Here is a 22,171-nt window from a genome sequence, read left to right on the forward strand (position 1 = left end):
TTTTTACCTCTTTTTTTAGATGTTTTTTCTCCTTTTTTAGTTGTTCATACGTGAGACGCTTGAACAATGATCTCCATCAGTTATATTCAAAGTTGGCAGCACAGAGACTGCGATCATTTTTGATGTTCTCTCCTGCTGGGAGGTAAGAATTTCAGCTCATCGTTCTACTGAACTTCAAACTATTTCACTTAATTGGTCTGAGGACAATTTTTTCTCGTTCATTGAAATAGACATTTATGGGGACTGGAAGCCTTTTTCAAGCAAGATAGAAGCATAGCCCCTTGGGCTGGCTTAAGAGCAAAAACAGCTTACTTGACTGAAACCTTTCTCTTTTTTCCACTAGTCCTTCAGGTGGCATTGTCGTAATGAGGAAGAAATCTATTTTATAAAATTAGGAATTATATGCACCAGTGCTATTACCTGCGGAGGACACAGTATGGATTTGACTATTGCCTGGCTGTGATGTTCTAGCTTTGATTTCCCATTTTCCCAAATTGGGTTAAAAAAGAAGGGAAGTTTGACTTAGAACTGGCTTTATTAAATAATTACATATTGGCAAATTACCCCCATGTTTTGTTTTACATTGGCTAATAGTAAATTAGCCTCATCGCTGATATCTTCTAATACAAACAGCACTCTGGTAAACCTCTTTTACACCCTGACAAAAGCCTGCACAACTTTCCAGTAATGGGGTGCCCAGACTGCATGCAATACTGAATGCAGCCCAATCAAAGTCCCATAAACTACAACATGATGTCCTGACTCTTATACAATGTCCAGAAAGTTGAAGGCAAACATAACATAAGCCTTCTTTACCACACCATCTACTTGTGCTGCCACATTTGGGGAGCTATGGACTAGGACCCCTTCATCCCTTGTTAGATCAATACAGTTGAGAGTTTTGTCATTAACTGTATATTTTCCCTTTACATTTGACCTCCTAAACTGTAATACCTCACACTTGTTTGGACTAAACACAGTCTGCAGTTTCTCCGCTCATTCCTGTATCCAATCTATATTCTGCTATACACATGACAGCCTTCTTCACTGTCCACAACTCCCACAATTTTGGTGTCAACTGCAAACTAACTAACCAAGCCATCTACATTTACATCCAAAGATAGTCACAAAGTGCTTGAGTAACTCAGCGGGTCAGACAGCATATCTGGGAAAAAAAGAGATGGGTGACATTTCGGATTGGGTCCCTTCTACTCCAGGTATTCAGGTTGGGACTCTTTTTCTCCAGAGATGCTGTCTGACCCGCTGAATTACTCCAGCACTTTGTGTCTATCTTTGGTATTGGCCAGCATTTGCTGTTCTTTGTTTCAACATTTACACCAAATTCATTTACGTTTATCATAAACAACGGAGGTTTCAGCACAGATCCTTGTGGAACCTCTAGTGAGAAATCTCCATATAAAATGTTGTGCTTCTTCCACAACCCTCTGCTTTCTATGGATGAGCCAGTTCTGACGTCACCATGGATTCCATGCTCTTAATTTTCTGGATCAACCAACAATTAGAGATGTTATCAAATGCCTTACTAAAATCCATCTTGACAATATCCACTGCCCTATCCTCAATGATCAGATTAATAAAAGGAACAAACTAATTGGTCGAGTAAAGGCCAGTTATTTCTCTTAGTTGCTGTAGTTAGTGATTTGATTTTGACCCTTAATCCCACCTTGTGCCCCATGCTCTATTCACCCTCAATATGGGAACATTAACAATGTTAATTTCATTACTGTCAAAAAAAGATTTTAAGCAAGTCACAAATGTCATGATCTCACATTCCACTTTCTCAAATGTTACTGTAGGTGTCACTTCCTCACTCTTCCATCATTCCCTGAGGCACAGAACTGTCATCAGCAATTAAGGGCTTTGCTTTTACCAAACTAAACCGCAAGCATTATGATTCTGTTCAGTAACAAACATCCGATGACTCTATGTCAGAAATTCTCCCAAGAATTTCCCCATTGGTCCTTGGTTATCAGCCAAGTTCACTCATGCAGTTATTTAATTTAACACTTCTTGCTCCTTTAAGTAAACAACCTTATTTTTGAGCATTAATCCTTTAATCCTGTCCATCTGAAATATGTGTTTTTTTTAACAATTTCCCTTGCATGTAAAATTTCATTTGCACTTTATGAACTGTTGTAATTCTGAACAGTCACCTTTTGCTATCTTGCCTGGGTATAGCATTCAAATGAGTTCCAGTTTGTTTCTTAACATTTGCAGTTTTTTTTATAGTCCCTCCGGAAAGGGCGTGGCCTTCAGGAGAGCGAATCTCACCATTTTTTAAACACTAATAACTCTTTTATTTTTAATCGACGGGAGAAATCCTCTTGTCGGAGAGGGGCTCTGACTAAGATGGCCAAAAATCACAGCCGTAAGTGGCAGCGTTTTTTCTAAAATCAATATACAGAACAGGAAATGGTTATATATATATATATATATGTATAAAGCAAACAAACAATAATAGTGCAAAGACAAAAACAATGCCCCCCCATGTCTATGCAATTAAGAGCTTATTTGGAGGCTGTAGTGTTTAATACCTCATATTACAGTATTCTGGCTCCTTTATCTGAAGTGAAATGAGAATGCGGCCAGTGTGGTGTGGGTCTCTGATGATGCTGGTTGCCTTTTTGAGGCAGTACCTCCTGTTGATCCCTTCATGTGATGGACTGGGCAGTGTTCACCAGTTTTTGTAATCTCCTTTGTTCCTGGGCATTAGTTGCCGAACTGAGCCATCATGCAACCAGTCAATATGCTCTCTACTGCACACCTGTAGAAGTTCAAGAGAGTATTCTTTGACATACCAAATCTCCTCAGTCCTCTCAGGAAGCAGAGGCATAGATGGGCTTTCTTTATGATCACATGAATGTGATGGGTCCAGGACAGATCTTCAGAGATATGCACGCAGAGGAATTTGAAGTTTTTGATTGTTTCCACAGCCGTCTTGTTGATGAAGACATGTTTGTGGATTCTCAGCCTGTTCTGATGATTACCGAGGAGGAAGTGTCGCTGCCAATTCATACAGATTGTGGTCTGCTGATGAGGCAGTCAAGGATCCGGTTGCAAAGGAATGTGCAGAGTCCCAGTTCCATGAGCTTGGTAACCAGCTTGGAGGGGATGATGGTTTTGAATGCTGTGCTGCAGTTTATGAACAACAGCCTGACATGTGTTTTTTTATTATACATGGAAAATATGTAAGTATCTCGAAACTTCACCTCGGGAGACTGTGGGTGTCTATGGGTAAGAGGAATGGAGGAGGTGAAAGGAGAGGAAAGACAAAACATATGCCTCCTTCATCAGACTTGATTTAACCAAAATAAATATTCAACTCAGTGTGTTAATATTGCCACAGATATTTAATGTAGGTTTCATAAAGTATTTACAAGAGCTGAATTTTAAAAAAAAACATATATAAAATCATTGGCCCAGCTTTGTAAATGTTGATTATTTAAGTTGTAGTTGAATGAGTTTTAGTTGAAAAATTAAAATAAATTCACAAAGGGATATGCAATTTTAATTTGTTGTTACTTTTGTGTGAGGGCAGTGAAGCCATTAATCACAATCAATGGATGAGTCTGATCCTGAGAGTGGTCTTTCCCTTAACTCGATAAAAGAGACGGAGGCAGTCTTAGGGATGGGGTAGTTTGATGGAGGAGTGGGGTATGTGTAATTGGACACAAGTTCACTTGTAGAGGCTGGATGAAAGCCTTCTTGCTGCTTTTGGATATCCAGCAGAACTGTGCACGCATATGTCTTTTTTCATCCCCAACGACTTGCTAAATGTGGAGGCCAGGAATTGCAACCATCCAGCATTACAGCTAAAAACAAGAATCCTAGCCTCATATATTATTTAAAGGGTCCATATGGTGACAATGATGGAACTTGGCAGACGGCAGGTGATTTATTAATGACTTTGTCAGTCTTAGGCTAGTTTAGAGATACAATGTGGAAATAGGTTACCGATCACAATCACTCATACACTAGTTCTATCCTACACACTAGAGACAATTTACAGAAGCCAATTACCCTACAAACCTGCACATCTTTGCAATGTGGGAGGAAACTGGAGCACTGGAGAAAACCTATATGGTTTGAACTCCGTACATACAGCACCTGTAGTCAGGATCGAACCTGGGGTCCCATCCAAGACATTGCAGCAAATTGTGGATGCAGCCCAGACCATCACACAAAAACCAACCTCCCTTCTATTGACTCCATTTATATCTCACGCTGCCTCGGCAAGGTCAGCAGCATAATTAAGGATGAGTCGCATCCTGGCCACTCCCTCTTCTCCTTTCTCCCATCAAACCTTGCCATCACACAATTTACCACCACACTAATGTACGTAAATAGAACCTATTTGATGCACAAAGTTTCTTCATAACTATCCTTCACCCTCAGTATTTTTCTGGAGAACTCACTCTGCTTTTACTGGGTGAGATTATTATAGGTTCTTTCCTTTCATTTTTAAATAGTCTAGTCAGACAAGGGACAAATTGACAAGCTGATACCATGCACTTGAAAGGGGAAGTCTTGAATTTCTTGAGAGATCATTGCTGTTGTCATTCTAACTGTGCTCTGATCTGAGTTGCTGAAGGAGTCCTGTGGCGGATCACCAACTTCCTAGAGTTCCCCAGTAGTTTCACTAGAGAATTTGGCTGACATTAAGCCAGAAACTCCAATGAACAGTAACATCTCCAGGAAAGAGAAGTATTTTAAGGGCCTGACCCACTTGGACGTCATTTGTGCATCATTTACGCGACATCCTAAAAATTGATTGGCACATCGTGATGCGCGCATGGAGCATTGGTGGCGTATGCAGTGATGCGCAGTAACGCGCGCCGCCCCAGGATTTTTGAATGCTCAAAATCCTTGCGCGCCACCTGCATGACCTATTCCTTGCGCACGCTGACGTACTGATGACGTACACTGATGTCCCGATGGCGTACATGTAACGCGTGGTGACGCATGGTTACACACGGTGACGCATGAACATTGCCTATGCTAATTCATTATGCGTCAACGTCCGTAACCATGCGCCGCACATACGCCATTGGCGCGCCATTAGTGCCTCATTTGAGCGCCGCACCGCGTGACCACCCGGGTATAAAGCGGGCGTAGTTTTGAAAAAATTGACCTCCTTGCCATGGAGATCGGACTAAGTACGAACGACATTGCAAATGGCTCCCAAAAGAAGCAGGATCCTCAAGAGCACTTGGAGCGCGATTGTCGTACTGCTAGACTGTCGCGCGTCAGTCACTACCGGCCTGTCGCATAAATGACACGCAAATGACGCCAAAGTGGGACAGGCCTTTAACATTTTATTATAAAGTATCCCAGCGAGCGCCGTTGAGAGCGCGGAAGGTCGCCGCAAGCAACAGCCGCGATTGTACTGAGACCATCGAGTAAGGGGTGACCATAGAGAGCGTAGAAGTAGAGCGTAGAGCGTTGAGGGAGAAGCGGGCTGTCGAGAGCATAGGGTACCGTGGAGAGCATAGGGGAACCTACGCCGCTGAGAGCGAGGAAGGCTGCCGAGCTGCCCGCCGGAGGGGCGTACCCACCGGGGGAGGGGTGTCGAAAAAAGGGGGGGGGGGGGTGCACCTGATGCCATGTGTGTTGGGGCAGCCTGAAGATAGGACTGTGCAGTGAACTTTCTGTAACTTTGTCGGCACCAGAAACATGGCGGTGCTTGTGTCCTGCCCAGGTGAGGTCTACTGTATGATTTTACTGGGTTTGTGCAAAACAAAGTATTTCACTGCACCTAGCTACATGTGACAATAAAGTAACATTGAAATAATGAATCATTTAGTTCAGAGAAGGCTATGAATATGTAATTGTTTATGTGTTTTTTAGTGCTTTTGTCATTTTACATTTTATTTTTTAATCTTAAATTTTGAGGTCAGATTTTTTTTTTGATTACCATTGAATGTTCATGATTGTCAGTGGCATTCACAGATATTTAATGCATTCTGACAGCTATTACTGCTTGTACTCATGTACTATTTAAGGCTTATCTGGTTGTCAAAGCTCACCATGGCCCAGTGATGAAGACCCAGCTTCAGGTATCTAGTTTGTGCTTTAGAGTTAAGGGGCTCGCCAGAACTCGCGGCGACCTAATCTGCGAGTTCTGGCGAGTTTGCCCTCAACTCATACTCGCAGCATGGTCGACACAAGGTCCTAGGAAGTCTTTGTAACTCTACTTCATGCTCGAGAGTAGTCCCCACGTACTCGAGGCCTCAGCTAGGTCGCGGCGTGTTTTTAAACATGTTGAAAAATGCCCGCGAGTAAAAAAGGTCGCCATGGAAAAAATCAATACTTTTTTTACTCGTAGGTTTAGTCGAAGTAGGTCATGGTAGGTCGGTGTGTTATTCGTAGGTAATCAAGAGTAGTCAAAGGTAATCGAAGGTAGTCGTAGATAATTGTAGATAGTCTTCAACTTTGTCGAAGGGAGGTCGAAGGAGTTCAAAGGAGGTCGTCTTCACTCTCCAGTATTCGGTGTCCAATTTTCCCGAAGCTAATCGAAGCTAGTCGAAAATAGTCTTCAACATAGTTGAAGGAGGTCGAAGGAGGTCTTCGACATAGTCGAAGGAGGTCTTCAACATGACATTTTTTTCAAAGTCTCCTAAACTCTTCTAAACTCGCCAATTAATTTGCCGCAGTGCGACAACCCCTTTAGTCCCTGTCAGCCATGGAGGACATTGGTAGGTTTCAGCAACCATACCAGGACCTAAGCCACTAGAAGGAGCTTCTCATAGTAACTGTAGACATGGGAACAATAAGCATGACTGGTTTGTTGCTCATTGACACTGGCCAGACAGGACTGTGCTGTGGGCCATATCTTGTGGAAATAGACTGCCTGCTGGAATATTGACATTGTTTGCCGTTTAATAAATTGTTTGCAATAGTGGGAAATTAATACATTAATACATTAAAGATGCTGCTCTCTCAATGAAAGATTGAGGATGGTGTGTGGTGCTGATCAATTTAGTTTGTTCTAACAGCAACACAAATGCACATGAGCTGGCAGTCCTAATTGGCATTGGTCCACCCATCAACCTCATTTGAAACATGTGGTAAGGTCTGCACAGTGTTAGTAATAAGTTAGGTCATTATTCTCTGGAGCGCAGAAGGTTAAGGGGGGATCTGATAGAGGTCTTTAAAATGATGAGAGGGATAGACAGAGTGGATGTGGACAAGCTTTTCCCTTTGAGAATAGGGAAGATTCAAACAAGAGGACATGACTTCAGAAGTAAGGGACAGAAGTTTAGGGGTAATATGAGGGGGAACTTCTTTACGCAGAGAGTGGTAGCGGTGTGGAATGAGCTCCCAGTGGAAGTGGTGGAGGCAGGTTCATTGGTATCATTTAAAAATAAATTGGATAGGCATATGGATGAGAAGGGAATGGAGGGTTATGGTATGAGTGCAGGCAGGTGGGACTAAGGGGAAAAAAATTTGTTCGGCATGGACTTGTAGGGCCGAGATGGCCTGTTTGCGTGCTGTAATTGTTATATGGCTATATGGTTACTGAAGATAGGTGCACGATTCTTTATACCTTCAATCTTCAGCATATCTAATTGATAGCACATTGCGCTCTGTCGTGGCCTGAATTGTGAACTTTAATTTTATCATAAAGGTAATGTGTCGTTGAAGCTGTGATTATGGAATGTTTATACCCAATCTCCTCAGCACCAAGCCTGCTGATGTATAATTAGCTGTTGTTTCAGTGAAATGCTTGAGCAAAATGCTTCTCAATTCAACCATAGGATTGGAAACTTATCAGCACATCCACCATCCTCATTATCCCAAGGATTTCTTGGCTGTCTAGCGGTTTTATGTGGAGACATAGCAAGCACACTGGACAATTCTGGCCTTGAATGATAACAGTGTGCTATGCACCTGGTAGAGCAGGAAAGGTTAAAGCAGATTTAACAGATTTGTTCCAAATCAGAAAGGATTTTGTTCAAGTAAATAAGTAGAAATTGTTTCCAAGAGCAGAAGATTTGGTAATGAGATAGCTCAGAATTAAAGTAATTGGCAAAAGAGCTATAGATGAAAAAAGACACATTTGTTCATGCAGAAATAATTATGAAACAGAAGCAGATTTAATAATAAAATTGAAAGACAATTGAATATGTTTTTGAAATAAATACATTTTCAGAGGAATGAGCTAATTAGATAGCTCTTTCAAAGAATCAGCACACTTATCATGGGCTGAGTGGCAGCTTTCTACCCTGTATGAATGAAGAGGCAGATTTGACAACAAGCTATTCTATGATTCTACTTTTTATCAATGTTCAATCACTCATCGTAATCTGCTGGGCAAACCTCCAAAGCTTCAGAATCAGCATCAAAATCAACATGAATTTCTGGCACACTGGTGTGTTTGACTGCAGAATGTAGCCAACCCGTTATGCTTGCTGCTTAGATGGCACATTATAGACGGTCCTTCACAGCACCAGCGACCTGGTTCGATCCTGACTGCAGTTACTGTGTGTGTGAAATCTGCACATCTTCCCTGGGTTTCTTCCAAGTGCTCCGGTTTCCTCCCACAACGCAAAGGTGTATTGCCACTGATAAGCCCCCGAGTGTGGGTAAGTGGTAAAACATAGGGGAAGTTGATGAGAATGTGGGGAGAATAAAAAGTAGAGTTAATGTAGGATTAGTGTAAATAGGTGATTGACGCTTTGTGCAGGCTTGGTGGAGCAAACAGTTTGTTTCTGATACATAGCTCATTATGCCTACGTAACTCTATGAATATTTATCCTCCGGGAACCTCATGGAAACCTTGGGTGGGGCACAAGGTCACCAGAGGTTTCCGTTCAGGTTTCCTAAGTGGGACAGGGGCATAAAAATGACCAGAACATTATGCATTGGTCACCTCCCAATTCACATCATCCTGCTGCTCTACAGCAACATTATGCAAAACAACAGCAGTATTTCCATGCATGTTGATGACAGCCAGCTCCACCTTACCAACACCTCTTGCAGCCCTCTCCAGTCCTCAAACTATCAGATTGCCCGTCATGATATTGGATGAGTAGAAATTCCCTCCAGCCACTGGAAAGTCTCATTCATTGATTTTGTTCACAAAATTTGCTCTCTGACTATTACTATCCTTGGGAACTGTCTGAGAGGTCATGAGAATGTTTGTAATCAAATGCCAGATTTGACCCCAGGATAAGCCTCTGTGTATGTACCTTGCTGTCACAAACACAGCCTATTTTCATCTGTAATATTTCCTGATTTCCTCAGCATCAGCTTACTCTCTGCAAACAATGCATTATTCCTCTAATTTGGACTATTACAATGCAGTCCCAGAGGCCTCCCACACTCTATCATTCGTAAACTTGACGTCTGCTGTCCGGACAAATTTCCTCCCACCCAGCACCATTGTTTGCTCATCTACACTGTTTCGCAGTTAAGTGAAATTTCAAAATGTTTAAATCTTTAATTTGATGATCTTTCTGTATGGGCTGGATAATGAAGAAGGGTGATATGGAGTACAGGAAGGAGATTGAGAGCTTTGTAACATGGTATAAAGACAACAATCTCTCCCTCAATGTCATGAAGGATGTAGTTATTGATCTCAGGAAATGAGCTACTGCACATGCCCCAACCAGCAACAACAGTGCCGAAGTAGAGATGGTCGAGAACTTCAAGTTCCTAGCTATACATGTGAGAAACAGTTTATCTTGCACCAAAAAAACATTGAAGCTAAAGCCAAGAAAACTCACCAATGCCTCTACTTCTGAAGACTAAGAGTGTTTACATCTCCAATGACTCATACCAACGTCTACAGATGCACCAAAGAAAGCATACCGTCAGGATACATTATAGCTTGCTTTGCCCAAGATGACAAGAAATTGCACAGAGGTGTGGATGTAGCCCAGTCGATGACACAAACCATTCTTCCCATAGCTACCTCCCACCCCCCACACACACCAAATGGAACCTTACAGGGTTGCCCTGGTCCTCCAGCAATTTGTCTCCAGTCTACCCAATCTCTCCTCATGTGGCAAACCTGGGATTCCTAAAATAAGTCAAATTTCAGTTGGTAAATTTCATTTGGTGGCTTGTGAAGCAGGAAAGTTGTGACAAAACACTAGCTATCTCGATTGTTTCACCAAGATGGAACCAGAGCGTGGTGACTCTTTGTGTGCTGGTCCCAGAAGAGGATCTACTGTCACCCACCACTATTTTCCCACTCTTAAATATCTACTTGTGTAATGGCTTGATTATGTACAGCGTGTATAGTATGGATAGCACACAATGTTTTTCATTGTATCTCATGGAATCTCATGTAGATAGGGTGGTAAAGAAAGCTTTTGGTGTGCTGGCCTTTATAAATCAGAGCATTGAGTATAGAAGTTGGGATGTAATGTTAAAATTGTACAAGGCATTGGTGAGGCCAATTCTGGAGTATGGTGTACAATTTTGGTCGCCTAATTATAGGAAGGATGTCAACAAAATAGAGAGAGTACAGAGGAGATTTACTAGAATGTTGCCTGGGTTTCAGCAACTAAGTTACAGAGAAAGGTTGAACAAGTTAGGGCTTTATTCTTTGGAGCGCAGAAGGTTAAGGGGGGACTTGATAGAGGTTTTTAAAATGATGAGAGGGATAGACAGAGTTGACGTGGAAAAGCTTTTCCCACTGAGAGTTGGGAAGATTCAAACAAGGGGACATGACATGAGAATTAAGGGACTGAAGTTTAGGGGTAACATGAGGGGGAACTTCTTTACTCAGAGAGTGGTAGCTGTGTGGAATGAGCTTCCAGTGAAGGTGGTGGAGGCAGGTTCGTTTTTATCATTTAAAAATAAATTGGATAGTTATATGGATGGGAAGGGAATGGAGGGTTATGGTCTGAGCGCAGGTATATGGGACTAGGGGAGATTATGTGTTCGGCACGGACTAGAAGGGTCGAGATGGCCTGTTTCCGTGCTGTAATTGTTATATGGTTATATGGTTATGGTTATCTCAGCAGACGTGACAATAATAAATCAATACCAATATAAATGTATACATTGGAATCAGTTCCATTTCGCAGAATGGCCTGACCAACTTCTCTTCCTCACTGCAGAGCTTTCAGTTATATTACTCAATTCTGTTGATTTTCTTTGGGTATCATTGGTATGGGGCTAGTTGGTTGGGTGGGATAATTTGACAGATTGCTGAGTATTTTTGAATTATACATGAATTAATGAATCATACTTTATTATCACATGTGACATGTCACAGTGAGATTCTTTGTTTTGCGTCATCCTCGATAACAATCAGCACGGGAGCATCTCAAGACTGCATGCTCAGCCCCCTGTTTTACTCACTCTATACTCATGACTGCGTAGCCGGACATAGTGCAAACTCCATCATCAAGTTCGCCGACGACACCACTGTTGTGGGACGAATCACTGATGGTGATGAGTCAGAGTACAGAAGTGTGATCGACTGATTGACCAAATGCTGCCAGCACAATAACCTGGCTCTCAACACCAGCAAAACCAAGGAACTGATTGTGGACTTTGGAAGGGGTAGGATAGGAACGCACAATCCCGTTTATATCAACGGGTCGATGGTGGAAATGATGAAGAACTTCAAATTCCTGGGCGTAAATATTTCCAAAGATCTTTCCTGGTCCCAGCACACTGATACAATTATAAAGAAAGCACATCAGCGCCTCTACTTTCTGAGAAGATTACGGAGAGTTGGTATGTCAAGGAGGACTCTCTCGAACTTCTACAGGTGCACAGTAGAGAGCATGCTGACTGGTTGCATCGTGGCTTGGTTCGGCAACTTGAGCGTGCAGGAGCAGAAAAGGCTGCAGAAAGTTGTAAACACTGCCCAGGCCATCACCGACTCTGACCTCCCCACCATCGAAGGGATCTATCGCAGTCGCTGCCTCAAAAAGGCTGCCAACATCATCAAGGACCTAGACCATCCTGGCCACTCATCTCTCCGCTGCCATCAGGTAGAAGGTACAGGAGCCTGAAATCTGCTTCTTCCCCACAGCCACCAGGCTATTAAACATAACATCAAACAATCTCTGAACTATAACAGCCTATTGCACTTTATCTGTTTATGTATGTGTATATATATATGGTCTATGGTATATAGACACATTGATGTTCAGTATTTATGCCTACAACATTCTGTTGTGCCGCAGCAAGCAAGAATTTAATTGTCCTATCTGGGACACATGACAATAAAACTCTCTTGACTCTTGACTTGACTCTATTGCATATACAAATATGTAAAGAGCCGCCACATCTAGGACGCCGCCAATGTTATAAAGTATTGCATTTAGTCCCCAATTGTCACTCTTTGTTCAGTACATGGTACATGTAGTGCATGGTAAATACAGAACAAAATTTCCTCCTTCCTTTCAGGCCGCCGTGGCAGACAGCTACTAGGAGGCTGCAGCAAAGCCGGGCAGTGAGCCCAAACCTTGCGTGCAGTGAAGCACCAGGCGGCGGAGCCAGAGCCTAAGCCAGCGGGTCAACGGAGCCTCGCGGGTCGATGAAGCCTCACAGCCGACGGAGCCTAGCGGGTCGGTGGAGCCTCGCAGGTTAGCGGAGACTCGCAGGCCGACAGAGCCTGGTTCGACGAGCCTCATGTGGAAGAACAGTGTGGAGGGACCACCGTGAGGTGAGGGGGAGGGGAGGAAGAAGACCAAGGACCAGGAGTGAGGGGGAGGGACGGGGGAGGGGAGAACAGAGGAGGACCTGGTGCAAGATACTTTGTAAACTTGTCAGCACCCTTTAGGTGGTGACTATTGTATACCTTGGGTATGCAAGCAAAGTATTTGACTGCGTCTTGTCACATGTAACAATAAAGTATTCATTCATTCATTTTCCCCTTTGGTCTCTGAATAACTGCAGAAGAGTGATATCGGAAGGTTAAAAATTATTATATTTTCAGTCGGAGAATGATGCAGGGAGTTCACTGCGAGGGGCTCCACCCTCTCAAATTCTGTACATTATATCAATATCATAATTGAGATTAGGAATTTAAGTTTATGGTGGGTGAGGGAGCACAGAGGGTTAAGGTGGGGGAGCTGGAAAATTATCCTCACCCTACAATATCAATTAGTTGGCATCAAAAAACTCAATACTACTTCCCACTTCAATTAAGAGAATTAAAGGGTACCACACAGATTACTCCTACATCTGTGATAACAACCTTTCGAGAAGATCTCGTCCAAATGCAGAGATCTTTATATATTGATTCTATTTACGGAAAATCTCATTGTGAGTAAATGTACTATTATGAAACCATTTGGTCTCTTAAAGGATGTGTCAATGATTAATCACAACCAGAGCTGTGACTTTAATCATTCTCACAAAATAATGAAAACAAAAGAAACTGGGAAATCAAAATGTAATGAGATTGGAAATCTCAGAATAGTCATTGGAACACAAATGAAAGTTAAATTTGTTGAAACTTAAATTAAAGGTGATTGTTGGCTTCAGCAAAATAAATATGGAGATAAATTTAACCATACTTCGCCTGGTAGACAAAAGATTTAGCAGTAAAAAATAAATGGCACAATGGCTTAATAATCAATTTGCTGAACTAGACAAAAATGCTGGAGAAACTCAACGGGTGAGGCGGCATCTCACGGTGTGAGGCAGCATCAGACTGAAGAACGTGGTGGTGAATAAGACATTGGCATGCTAGGTTTCACCCTTCAGGGCAATGAGTATAGTGACGTCATGTTACAAACATGCAAATTGTTGGTGAGACCACACTTACAGTATTGTGCGCAGTTCTGGTCACCCAGCTGTAGGAAGCAGCTTTAATTAAGCTGGAAATGGTGCAGAAAAGATTCACAAGGATGTCACAGAGATTGGAGTGTTTGAGCTTTAAGGAAAGGCTGGATAGATGGGACATTTTCTCCTTGAAGCATAAGAGGCTGTGTGATGACCTAATAGAGGTATGTAAAATCGTGGGGGGCATAAATGAGGTGGATGGTTACAGTCTTTATCCCAGAGTTGAATTGTCTAAACCGAAGGCCATAGGTTTAAAGTGAGAGGGGGAAGTTTTAAACAGGACCTGTAGTATAGTAATTTTCTCTTTGCACAACCTGTTGTGTAATGGCTTGATTGTACTAATGAATAGTATGAATTGACCAGATAGCACAACAAAGAAAGTTTTTCACTGTATCTCGGTGCACGTGCCATTTGACAATAATAAACCAATACCAATATGTAAGTTAGTTTTAAATTGCAGAGAGGGTGGGGGAGGACAAAGTGTGTACCTCGGGTGAGGCCAGAATTGTCGGGGGAATAAATATAGATAAAATCATCTGGTTGTTAGGTTAATGAGCGCAGTTTCAGAGAGAGATTGCAAGTACATATAAATTACCCTATCAAGTATTTCCTGCTCCATCTGTGGTAGAATTTACCTACAGTATTTCACAATAAAAACAGAACCCAAAATTAAGAATTGTAGGAAGTGTCCAACAGATGGAGAAATTGAGCTGATATTACAGATGAATGGCCAACAGCAGAACTTGCCATATCTGAGATATGAACGTGTATTTGTAGTTACAGTATATTCAATATGGAATATGGATGGCTGTTTCTGTTGTAACAGGCCAGAGAAAATGAAAAGGATTAGTGTAAATGAGTGCTTAATGGTTTGTGCATACTGAGTGCATTTCAGGATCCATTTCCATGACATACCCAGGCTGTAGACCCAGGCTGCTTAATTACTGATCTAGCACAAATATTAGGAATCAAACTGATAGACCTCTATACAATCTCTTTATCGTATTTATATCATTCATCAGGTAGGGGGAACAAATTAGAACACAACATTTCAGGTGATTGTACAAATACGATGTCTTAATTCTCACACTCATCTTCTCGCAATGAAGGCCAACTTATATGTGTTTGCAATCTCCCTCTGAAACTGCGCTCATTAACCTACCAACCAGATGATTTTAGCGATATTTTATTCCCCCGACAATTGGACTTCCTAATTGCTTAATTCACCTGCATATTAACTTTAAGATTCATCATACTTGTACAAGGATTCTCAGGACCAACAAACATCTCCCAATCACATACCCGTTAAAAGCACTCTGTTTCTATTATTCTGTAGGACCCTTCAACATTGTATTCCAGTTTTCCTCCCCATTCAGAAGGCTGTCTATATCTCCTTGAACCATCTCTGCATTCTTGCCACAACCCACACTGCCATCTAGCTCCATCAGCATATTTGGATATAATAAATGTAGGAAGGAACTGTAGATGGTGGTTAAATGGATGGTTTAGGAAAGGAAGTGCTGTTGTAAAAATAGTGACAATCGGAAGTATTTAATGGAAAAGGGAGAAATAGATGAGATTAATTGTGCAGAAATCAATTTCTCAAGAACATTTTAAAAGAGTGAAATCAAATTATTTGCAAACAGTTAAATGACAAAAATGCAATAAACAAAGACAAATGGGGACAAATTGTGTTATAATGCATGTTTTGCAGTGTACATTCTATAAAGGAAATACACTGGAGTGATATAGCAATTATTTCACAGGAATAATTTCACAGGAGAATAATTTCACAGGAATTTCACAGAGACTAAAAGATTGACAAATCTGACAAAGTATAAGATAGGAAATGAAATGTCTGGATATGATATGGTTTGGGGGAATAAAAAAAGATTAAGGTAATTGGGATGCTCATATTATTCCAAGAGGAATCTTGAAGACATTTTTTCTAGACGATTTGAATTATAAATTAAAATATTGAATGGTAAATAGAGAACAAAGAATGCCAATCTGCTAAAGCTGAAGGAGTGGCTCAATCTGGTTATTATAATTAAAACAGAGCAGGTAATTAAACCAAATTTGTGTGAGTTCTTACAGTGTTACCAGCGCATGACACAAAGCTTTTCATAAAACCAGAAATGGGGTATTTTTACTACAAACAGCTTGAACACAAAATTGGATTAGTGCAGATTTAAGAAGAGGAGAGCGGAAGAAATAATTGACACTGAAAGCAATGATGGACGGTTTTTAAAAAGAGATTGTATAGACAAAGAAATTGAATGAAAATGCTAGTAATCTCAAGGTGCAATGGATTAATGAAGAGCTAAGAAATCAAAAAAAACAAAGAACTGCAACATCTAACATTATTGAGAAAAGGATAATTTTCAGAATGAAAAAGAGATTAATGGGCCAGTCCCACTTTGGCAACTTTTTAGGCGACTACAGGAGACAATGCAGTCGCCACATGGTCGCCACATGTTCGCGGGTAGTTGCCGGGGAGTCGCCTTCCTGGTTGCGAGGAGTGCCTGCCTTCTCGGAACTAGTCGCAGCTTCATTCTGGTCGCCGTTAATTTTTCAACATGTTGAAAAATTAGTGGCGACCAGAATGAAGCCACCATGGAGAGTAACAAGAATTCTCGTGCCGTAGGTGCAGTGGTAGTGGGTTGCCAGGTGGTAGTAGGTTCACGTATCTTCTCTTAGGTTGTCGCCGGTGCTGACCGGTGAATTTCATTGGCTCATTGGAAAAAAAAAACGTAAACAGTAGTTTTCAGAACCAAGGATAACCGACCGGTAATGTTTATGTCTGCCGAGCTTCACAGCCGTGTATCACTGGCTTCTTAAAAGTTGTCTCCACTCCTTCTCCCCACTGCATCTCCCCCTTCTCCCCCCTCGTTTAAAGGACTTAAGTGACCCTTCCCGTACACTGTGCTTTCATGTCTTAATTACAGGGCCAACTTTCCTGTTCATCGTGGTGTATCTGTATCACATTGGCTTCGCACCGTGTGAATTTCTCTCGGACAGCACTCCCCCTGATTGCCCTGTCCCCGCCTGCATAACTGGCTGGTGAAGGAAGCGATGCATGTATGTGTTCCACTCTGAGAGCGCCGTTCTATTCGCCTTTCCATTCGCTGGCAGTCACCTGAAAAATCGCCTAAAGGGCCTGTCCCACTTAGGTGATTTTTCAGCGGACTGCCGGCGAGTGTCAAGTTTGCGGCACTCGCCTGAAATACTGGGAACTGGAACGCGACTGTCAGAGTGGAGCACACACACACACACACACACACACACAGAGACACACACACACACAGACACACACACACACACACACACACACACACACACACACACACACACACACACACACACACACACACACACGCACACACACACACACACACACACACACACACACACACACACACACACACACACACACACGCACACACACACACACAACACACACACACACACACACACGCATTGCAAAGGCGGGAGCCAGGGAAAGCGGGGTGAGCACTGTCTGAAATTCACACGGTGCAATGCCAAGGTGATACAGACACACACCGCGATGAATAGGAAGGTTAAGACGGCAAGCACGGTGTACGGTAAGTCCTTTAAAAGAGGAGGGAAGCGAGAAGGGGGGAGAAGCGGAGGGAAAGGGGGGGGAGAAGGGGTGGAGAAGGGGGACAAAGGAGTGGAGACACTTTTAAGAAGCCAGAAAACTTTTAATAAGCCAGAGATACACAGCTGTGAAGTTCGGCGGGCATTTAACATTACCGGTCAGTTCTCCTTGGTTCTGAAAACTCGTGCTTAAATTTTTCCCCCCCATGAGCCAATGAAAATGCCCGGTCAACAAAGGCGATTAACTAAAACTACTTACGACGAGCTCGACTACCTATAACTACATGGCGACCCCACTACAACTGCACCTACGTCTACAGAATTATCAATTTTCTCCATGGCGCCCAATTTTCTAGCAGTTCCTAGAATGCGGGAACTCCTCGCGACCATGAAGGAGACTCACCAGAGACCACCAGCAAACATGTGGCGACCATGTGGCGACCATGTGGCGAGTGCAGAGTCGCCTAAGTGGGACAGGCCCTTTAGTGGGACAGGCCCATTACAGTGGAATAAGGAAAGCTCAAAGATTTTATTTTGGGGAAACGTAAAATGTTTTGTAAAAATCATAAAATGCCATAAAATGTTTACGAAAAGTGTAGAATCCCTGAGATGTGATGAATGTATTATTAAGCATCTTTTCCAATAATAATAGATGCATTCTCTATATTAGGGTGAAGGTGAATTAGATAACTTCAACCACAGATTAAGCATTTTTTTAAAATATATGCAATCTCACAGACAGAGCACTGGGGATTGAAGGGATGTATTTAGATTCTTCAGACAATAATAGAAAGCATTGGACATACTCAGCAGATCCGGCCGCATTTGTGAAGCAAGGAACAGTTCCCACTTGGCAACTTCAAAACATAGAACATGAACAGGCCTCTGTATATCATAATGGAGGGAAGTATTTGGCTTGGAAAACACTAATGTAGAAGATGTTATGGTGGGAACAGATTGATAGGAAAGCTGGGAGGTTGTAGCTGAGTGGGACGAATTGTAATAAGGGCAGCTCTGGCAATCAGTGTGCTAATTTCAGACTTCCAATACCCACATCCTTTTGCTGGAAATAGAATCTTAAGAGTTAATTGTGGAGTCCTAACAATGTTATTTCAAATATCCGTGAATATATTCTGAAGTATAGTCGAGTGATCAATGTTTTTTTAAATCTGAGTAAATTGGACATTTTCAGTCCAATTATCTAGACTCTTTCACAAGAGAAAATTTAATAAGGTAATTATGAAAACAATTACTATACATTTAGATGTTATATAGAAAATGTAAAGAAGTAGCAGAAATAATTTGACAGCTGAGGACGGTACATTAGGCCTGGGGAAATCTTTATTCAGGTCTCACTTTAGATATTCCTCCAGAAGATTAAAGGATATTTACATAAGTAAAAGTAAAGAAAACTGGATTGAAAATAATTAAAAGTGAAAACAAAAGGAAGAATTTAGGGATAGATATTTAGAGTGGTTGGATGTAGATTGTGTTGTCTACGGGCTAACTCAGTGGACAGGCAGTTACTCCAGCATTTTGTGTCTACCTTCGATTTAAACCAGCATCTGCAGTTCTTTCCTACACGTTGTCTACGGGGTTCAGTTCTGAGGCCACTTCATTCATTTTGATTATTATTGGCCTGGATATAGACCAGGAAGAGTTTGTGACATTTCCAGAAAACAAAATAAAAAGATTTTACTCTTTTGCAGACCAAAGCAATTGCGAAGAAGATTGATGTTGTTAGATCATGACTGGTCCTATTCATTTTGTTGCTCGTCAGCAAGCATTCATCTTCTGGTTTTGGTTTAAATCTCCACAGAAAATGTTTGTAGGTACAGAGACAGGCCCTTCTTGAACTGTGAGCCTTGAGCCTCCTCCAGCATCTGTTCTGGTGTTTAGACTTTTTTTCATTTCTGACTTATTTCAACATCATTGCAAAAATGTAATTTTATGCGTTCATTCTCTGAGCACCCATTCTGTTAGTGCTCTGCAGGCTGCATCTCTGGTTTTAGTTGTCATTAAGTTTAATTTCAACCAAAACAATGCACTCCACATCCTGTGTAGGAAGGAACTGCAGATGCTGGTTTACACTAAAGATGACACAAAATGCTGGAGTAACTCAGCGGGACAGGCAGCATCTCTGGACAGAAGGAGTTGGCGACGTTTCGGGTTGAGACCCTTCTTCAGTCAGGGAAGAGGGAGACACAGAGATAAGGGAGGGTAAAGTGCGTGAAAACGAGACATCAAAAGAGATGGAGGTCAATAAAAATGTAGAATGCAGAGGTTCATAGCAAGAGATTCATGCCATGGAGGGAGTACAGAGAAGGTTCACCAGACTGATTCCTGGGATGTCAGGACTTTCATATGAAGAAAGACTGGATAGACGCGGCTTGCACTTGCTAGAATTTAGAAGATTGAGAGGGGATCTTATAGAAACGTACAAAATTCTTAAGGGGTTGGACAGGCTAGATGCAGGAAGATTGTTCCAGATGTTGGGGAAGTCCAGAACAAGGGGTCACAGTTTAAGGATAAGGGGGAAATCTTTTAGGACCGAGATGAGAAAAACATTTTTCACACAGAGAGTGGTGAATCTCTGGAATTCTCTGCCACAGAAGGTAGTTGAGGCCAGTTCATTGGTTATATTTAAGAAGGAGTTAGATGTGGCCCTTGTGGCTAAAGGGATCAGGGGGTATGGAGAGAAGGCAGGTACAGGATACTGAGTTGGATGATCAACCATAATCATATTGAATGGCGCTGCAGGCTCAAAGGGCCGAATGGCCTACTCCTGCACCTATTTTCTATGTTTCTATGTTTCTAGATTAGATCATTGTTAGCTAGGAGAAGGTAACAACAAAGCAAACAGAGATAAAATGTATTCAGGGACAGTCAGACTAGTCGGAGAACTGGGAAGGGGTAGGGACCCTTGCTTTCCGTCTTTCTCCATCCCTCCCCCCCCTACCCAGTTCTCTGACCAGTCTGACTTTTACCCTTTACAGGACTTTCTTATCCTTCCTTATCTTTGTGTCTCCCTCTCTCCTGACTCTCAGCCCATAAGTGTAATTCTTTGACAGTTCTTTCCAACTTTAAAAGGTTATAACCATGGTTTGACATTATAACCATGCCAAATGTCAAACTTCTAATTCCCAGAATCACCCTCGGCAGGATGATGAACAAGATTATGCTTACCAGGAAATCTTGGGTAAAGTATGAGCCACAACCTTATAGAGAACTAATTGCATGTGAGAATCACATTTGACCAATTTTCTCAACAATCTAGGAATTTGCAGCACAGGCAATTATCTGTTATTTTATCAGATTTGATGAAACTTAGGATGGAGGAAAATTAAACAGCAAATAAAAAGAGGATTTCTTCCAAGTTTTGCTAACTTTTTATCCACTGTGCAATAATTTTGGCATCTGGATGCAATGAGTTATTTAATTGTTTGCATCAATAAGACATGTACACGTTTGGAGGAGCTTACAATAAAACTGCTTCACATCAGAATGGGAGTGATGCATTGATTGGACACACTTTTCTGGCATTCAATACATGATTCCAAGCTACAGTTTACAGAGTTGAATGGTTACTTTATGACTGTATTTTAGAGGAATATGTGCCAAATGCAGCCAAAAAAGGGCTAGCGCAGATGGACATTGTGATTGGAATGCATGAGCACGGCTGAAGGGCCTGTTTCTGTATAACTCCATGATTCATTTGTTTTTTTTTCAGTTTTCTGGAAATGTTTAGTTTAGTTTGGCTTTTAGTTTAGATTAGAAATACAACATGGAAACAGGCCTTTTGGGTCACGGAGTCCATGCTGACCACTGATCACCTATTGACTAGTTCTACGATATCCCACATTTGCATCCACATACAAGGAGAAATTTACGGAGGTCAACTGCGAGTCAGAGAAAATGAGATTGACTCCCAGTCTGAAGAAGGGTCTCGACCCAAACCCTCACTCTCAGTCTGAAGAAAGGTATCGACCTAAAACATCACCTATTTCTTTTCTCCAGAGATGCTGCCTGGTCTGCTGAGTTATTCCAGTATTTTGTGTCTATCTTCGGTGTAAACCAGCATCTGCACTTTGTTTGTACACAAATTGTGTTCTCGGTTTGTTTCAGAATTGGATATATTGCTGCAAGTAATCCATCCTTACAATTCACTTTCTCTCCACTGACATCGACTAATCTTTCGGACAGTTCCTTCAGTTCTGGTTTGCAGTTCATAGGTTTTACATGTTCTTTCTTTTTTTTTAAATTATTTCTGGCTCCCTTCATTAATTTAGCAATAGTTGGCTTCTTGACCAGCTTATTACCACGACAACCCTGGTGCCAACCTATCAGACATATTCCCTTTATTCTATCCTTCAGCAACTTAAAACTGGCCTATTTTACTTCGGAGTCACGTGAGTGACTACGTGAAGAAGTCCGCCACGACGCGTGTGTGTCATATCGCTTTCACGCTTGCGAAACGACAGGCGGGGTGGAGCGTTCCCCCGCAGCGGTAAGTTTGAAACCGCGACCTGCAGGTAAGTGATTTACTCTGCGGTAGTGTTTGTCCCCGCGCTGTTTTTACACAGGGGAGGAAGCTGGACAAAATAGTGTCCACAAGTGCTGCGAGTGAAGCTGGCTGGGGAGGACCGCGAAGTTGCGGGAGCCAGCAGCAGCTGAAGGCACAAGTCCCGTAAGGGATCAGCTGTGCCGATTTCTGATCCCGCGCCAGCCAGAACACCATGGCCGGGCGGGAGACTATTCAGAATGGGGCCGT

The sequence above is a fragment of the Leucoraja erinacea genome, chromosome 12 (assembly GCF_028641065.1).
Source record: "Leucoraja erinacea ecotype New England chromosome 12, Leri_hhj_1, whole genome shotgun sequence".
Classification (NCBI taxonomy): domain Eukaryota; kingdom Metazoa; phylum Chordata; class Chondrichthyes; order Rajiformes; family Rajidae; genus Leucoraja; species Leucoraja erinaceus.